Source organism: Haliaeetus albicilla, chromosome 10 (genome assembly GCF_947461875.1).
Source record: "Haliaeetus albicilla chromosome 10, bHalAlb1.1, whole genome shotgun sequence".
Taxonomy (NCBI): domain Eukaryota; kingdom Metazoa; phylum Chordata; class Aves; order Accipitriformes; family Accipitridae; genus Haliaeetus; species Haliaeetus albicilla.
The window spans coordinates 18827026-18832435 of record NC_091492.1 but is presented as its reverse complement, the minus strand read 5'-3'; the positions used below and the strand labels follow the sequence as shown (position 1 = coordinate 18832435).

Genomic DNA, 5410 nt, shown 5'->3' with positions numbered 1-5410 from the left:
AGCAATAATAGTAATAAAAAGACTAAAAGAAGCATTATTAGCATAGTTAATTATATGACCATTGGCGAGATTATTGATGGAGATACAAAATGCTGTTAAACAAGAAAGATATGTTTGACATTGCTTAAGAGAAGCTTCATTATTGCTTCATATCTTTTTGGATTTTTCTAATCATCTCATCTGTGTTCCAAAAGTGCAAAAAAACAGTAATTATCTCTGTTTGATCTTCGACTAACAATTGTTTATGAATCTAATGGAACAATAGTGTTTCTAAAATGTAAGTAAATGCAGTAATCTTCATCAGCATAAAACCTTCAGCCACACTGGACTAGGTTATGGGAATCTGTTGTGTGATGAAAGCGGACAATAGTAATTTATTGGTTTAGTCATAATCCTTTCAGTAGTCCAGATTGCTGTTGCAAATTTGTTAAAAATCTGCTACCATTCACTGAGCAACAGTACAACACCTGAAGCAATAAGATGGGCGGGGAATGTAAAGGAGCACTTGGATGATATTCTTGTGTAGCTTGAGTTAGACAAGGCCTCAGAAAAGGAGCTGAGAACAATGTTGCTCAAACCAGAGGGAGATTGCTGTTCTCCCACAGCATATATGCAATTTAATCTCCAAAAAGAGATTCAGTTTAGCTTTTCAAATGCTGCAAAAGAGCAAAGAAGAGTTATTCACTCAGCAGTTATTTCTTATCCTTTACAGAGGGGCCACGTGCTCCTGTGGAGGACCTACTGCAAGGGTATACCACCTTATGGAGATACCATAAAACCACACTCCCATTTGAAAAGTATTTACATTAATACACACTACTTTCTCTTTAATTTTTCCTTATTTTGTGCACTTGGCAATACACAGCTCACTGTTTAGTCAGCCAGTTGGCCCATTGTTTAACATGGCAACTTCTAGAATAAATAGTATTTTTAATCATCTAGTTTGGCAAAGGAACTGAGGAGCAGCTGCTGTATGTACAGCTACCTTTAATTCATGTTCTGAAATAGGCTGGACTTGACTGCCCCCCTTTAAAAATATCCTAGAAGGCAAACCCCTGTTGGAGTCTAACTTTGGCAGCAGATACAATTACAGACTCTCACCGAAAGGGAGACAGAACTGTGACCAAGAGATACAAATCTGTTTTCAGAGCAACACTCAGCAAACAAACAGTCCTCCACAGCGCTTCAAGGAAACACGGCACAGTACAAATGGTTGTATTAGCACGTTTTCCCCAACATTATTTTTTGGTTATGTTCTGATCACTTAATGCTAGTTATCACATTTTATGAACCTCGCCCATGAAAACTAACATGCGAACTGAAATTTAGGACTCCTGACCTTTAACACAAAATGGCCATAGGTGTTCCCACAGCTGTTAAATAAACCTATGTTTATGGAGTCATAAATGTAGTGCAGGTGAAGTTTCCAGTGATGTAATAACAACTTCCATCGCCGCGCAGTTTGTCATTTATACAGCAGTGTACCATCACTGGTGAATATTGTTTTACAATAACAGCACAGGTTCCTTGGATTAAATCCCTCTTTCTTCATTTATGAGTCATTCGACCTTTAACCTTCCAGAGGAAGATCAAACCACTTCTGAAGGCCCCACTCTTTTAGCCGAGGAGCACAACAGTTGGTTAGATAACTAAGGAGGTTGGTATGTGCCCCCAGGGTTTCACAAACAACTGTCCTAGATCTTTTATAAGATAATCTTAACATGATCATGTAGCCACAAATTGTCGTGTAAATTCCCAATTAAAAACACCAAATAGGAGCTGTAAATCATGACACAACTGCCACCTTTTCAGGACTGAAATACAGTTTGAAAAGCAGTAAAGAAGCTCTTATTTGTGCTTGTTCCAGCACTCAACAAGCCAACAGCAAAACAGCCCACTTGATTTACAAGGGAGTGACAAAGTGACAGGACAACAGAAACTGCTCAGAATTTAACCTAAGCACAACGGAGAACACAGAACTTACTTACAAAACTGCTCCATCCTCCATTGTAACAATGAGCATTTGTGTTGGCATGGTTCCACACCCTCTCCTTGTCCCAATTCAGATTAAATGGTAGCGCACTCCTGTTGGAAGGATTGATGACACTTTGGGGGGTGGGAGAAGATTTTGGTTTGAAAAATGGCAGCTTAATTACAATACAGAACATTAGACAAATAAATAGTGATTAAAGCCCTTCATTCATAGCTGATTGGCTTCTTTCCACAAACTTTAGCAAAGTTTGGATCAGACCTGTGCTGAAGACATTATCCCGAGCCTGCACATGGAGGGAAACACCCCATCTGTGCAGCGGTTCGGCAGGGATCCAGCTGAGCTGCAGGTAACCACTCACGGTGGGTGCAAAGTGTTCATCAGGACATGGATTTCCAGCCTAGCTCATGGTACCATAGGTGTCTCGATCTGAGACATCCGCTCTTCCCCTGCCATCATTTAAAGTCCACCTCTATTTCCTTTGCAAAGATCATTCTGTATCCTAAATTATTTCAAGATCAGGCTTTAGTACTGAGCATCTTGGCTGCTTTCTCTTCACATGCACACTTGCTCGCAGATGCACACAAACACACCCCTTCCCTGCAACATCCTTCCCCACTCTGGCAGCCAGAAGCATGATCAGAATGGGTTTTATAGGTTGTGCCTAAACAATCCCAAAAATTAATTAAAAAACTTTTAAAGCATTCTGCAAATGTCTTACTCAGTTGCTGTCAACAAGCAGTCAACAAATGCAGATCGAGTTTTTCTCCTCCTACTTCACACTTTCCATATTTCCCAACACTTGCCAGAATGTTGTGGTGACAGATGCAGACAATAGATGCTTTACTAAACACATCCTTGATATCTGCATAATCTCCTTTAATATATATCATTAACTTGGGCCGGTCCCATGTTATTGCTACCCCAACACTGCTAGCACATCATGATCTGGAAGGAGCTATTTATTGCTCCAAGAATGTGACTCTCTTGCCCAACTAGTCAGGCCTCAAAATTTTACTTACTCAACCATTTTAGCTTCAGTTCCTTCCAGTACCTAATACAGAAAGGACTAAAATGAGAACTTGCAGCCACCGTATTGGAATATAACATTCCTCCCAAACGCTTCTCCACGCTGCTAAAATCTGAGCATCTGCAAGTCCAAAGTTATGCAAAGGTATTGTGGCCATTGAAGAAACCCCTCCTCTAATCAAATTTTTCAAGTGCAAAATATAGTCATCCATGCTTGTGAGGTGCACAGGATTTGAATCCTCTGAAGGGAACCTCGGATATCTCAGGACAGAGGAGTTTCAGAATTGTACAGGGGACACCTTCCCCTGTGTTATCCAGTAAAAATTTGCACTTGGGACACAGATAGAAACAAATTGCATTGGCAGGAATGTGGAGAAGTCAGTAGTAAGAGGCATATACTGAAGAAACAGCATGTTGAAGTGATGGGCAAGGCCAGATGCTTAGCCTGGGCAACCCGGACTGAAGTAGAGCTCAGGGAGTCACAGCTACTTCTGCCACCCAATTTACTGAGTCAGCCCAGAAACCACCACAGGCCCTAAGCAAATAGCCTCAGATGGGGCAGCCTGCAGCGAGGAAATGCTTGCATGTCTATCTAGGGTCCACATCTCACAAAGGAAAAACAAACCTAGCTAAAGGCTCCCTTGCTGTGACGCAGCAAGAGTTTGTGGTCCCTCAAAGCCAGCTGGAATGACCTGGCTCCCGAGTCCCGAAGCTGCCCTGATAACCTACTGCTGTGCCGTGCTCAGCAGGGTACTGTCGTGCTGGCCACGAAGGCAAGCCTGAGGCCAAACTCATCAGAAACGCTCTCGCGTGCGGCATGGCCTGCTCCACCTCACTGCTCCGAGCCATCCTCCTCGCAGAGGCTCCCACACATCACTGTGCCACAACAACCCCTCCTTCACTCTCCCAGGCATGCAGCACATTTCATGTCAGCAAAATAGCCTCTTTATCTTGATACCTCTGTGTTTCTCCCCTCACTTTTTCTTTTTTTTTTTAATTCATTTTTTCTTTATGAGGACAGCTGTCAACTTACCAGAGGACAATACCAGCAGCCTCTCCTTTCTTCTCTGCCTTCTCCCCCTGGCCAGCAATAGAGATCCTGCAGGAACAATGGTAACGCCTCACCCTATCTGGCACTTTTGCCCAGCATGGTGCTATGGCCAAATGTACCAACTTTCCCAGCGTTCTGCATACATACCTCCACAAGGCTCTTGTCATCCTTTCTTTTGGATAAATCCACTCAGATTTGGACATTTTCTATATACTTCTTAAGAGCGGCTGTTTCAGGAGTCACTACGGATCCATACTTCGTGCTCTTCTGTCAGGCATTGGAACAGGCTGCCCAGGGAGGTGGTGGTGTCACCATCCCTGGAGGTGTTCAAAAAATGTGTAGACGTGGCACTTCAGGACATGGTTTAGTGGGCATGGTGGTGTTGGGTTGATGGTTGGACTCGATGAACTCAAAGGCCTTTTCCAACCTAAATGATTCTATGATTCTCTTTAGCAGTACCTGCAGGCTATGGGGACAGCTGCACAGGGTGTAGGATCTAGCCTGCTTCATTTGTAAGGCACTTTTCAGGTGCTAAAGATTTAATCCCCACTCCGTGCCAACAGACTACTCTGCTTGAGGCCACAGGGAACATCTAGAATCATGCTAATGAGAGTCGACCGTAGACATCTAAGATACAAGCATTGTTAATCTGAACTACGCAGATATTTATACAGGCTTTGCAAACCTTTCCCAAAATGCACAGCGCTCAGTCCAATGCAACCTATGAAGACTGCTCTGGGACCAATTTCATTTTGGATTGTTCCTAAGTCCTGAGTAGGAGTCTAGAAGTTTTGCTCCTAGGACCTTAAATTTGGTACAGACTGTAGGCATGTTTGTTCTACAGAAACAGAAGCCGGGACACACAGGCCGTGTCCTCCCAGAGGGAGGCAGTCAGAAACGGCCCCTTCCTTTCTTTTTCCCAAATGCCACATCAGCCTCCGCTGCTCCCCAGACAGTCCCGAGCAAAGGCAATTCATCTTGCAAGCAAAGGCCAGCAGGTTCACCGACCTAACTAATAGGCATGCTACAGGAACCCTAGAATATGTACAGACGACAGCCTTTTCAATTTTGGGTAAATGCACATGCCCCTGCTTGGGATTTCCTACCCATTGTACTCTCCTGCCAAATTCAATGCTTATTCTTTGCCCACCTTTGTTGGGCTTTAAGTCTATATATCCTATACCACTGTAGCAGTCCACTGTAAGTCTGATATTTTTCCCTGGCAATCTCTGCTAAAATCATGACAGAACTTACACAAATATAAAATGGAGACATGCAGGAGCAATTTTTGTCCTTTGCTTTGAACAAAGCTACCAGCAGTTTTGATAGAAACAAAGCAA

The 5410-nt window shown here is 43.2% G+C and overlaps 1 long non-coding RNA gene across 1 annotated transcript; it reads right to left on the bottom strand.

Moving 5' to 3' along the window:
- Positions 1-2006: 2006 nt before the first annotated feature.
- LOC138687096 (uncharacterized) lies at positions 2007-4734 on the bottom strand. The gene is made up of 3 exons (XR_011326432.1): positions 4218-4734; positions 4053-4118; positions 2007-2085 (listed from the first exon to the last, which is right to left on the bottom strand). It is a non-coding gene; the product is annotated as an uncharacterized lncRNA (long non-coding RNA).
- Between the last annotated feature and the right edge of the window lie 676 nt (positions 4735-5410).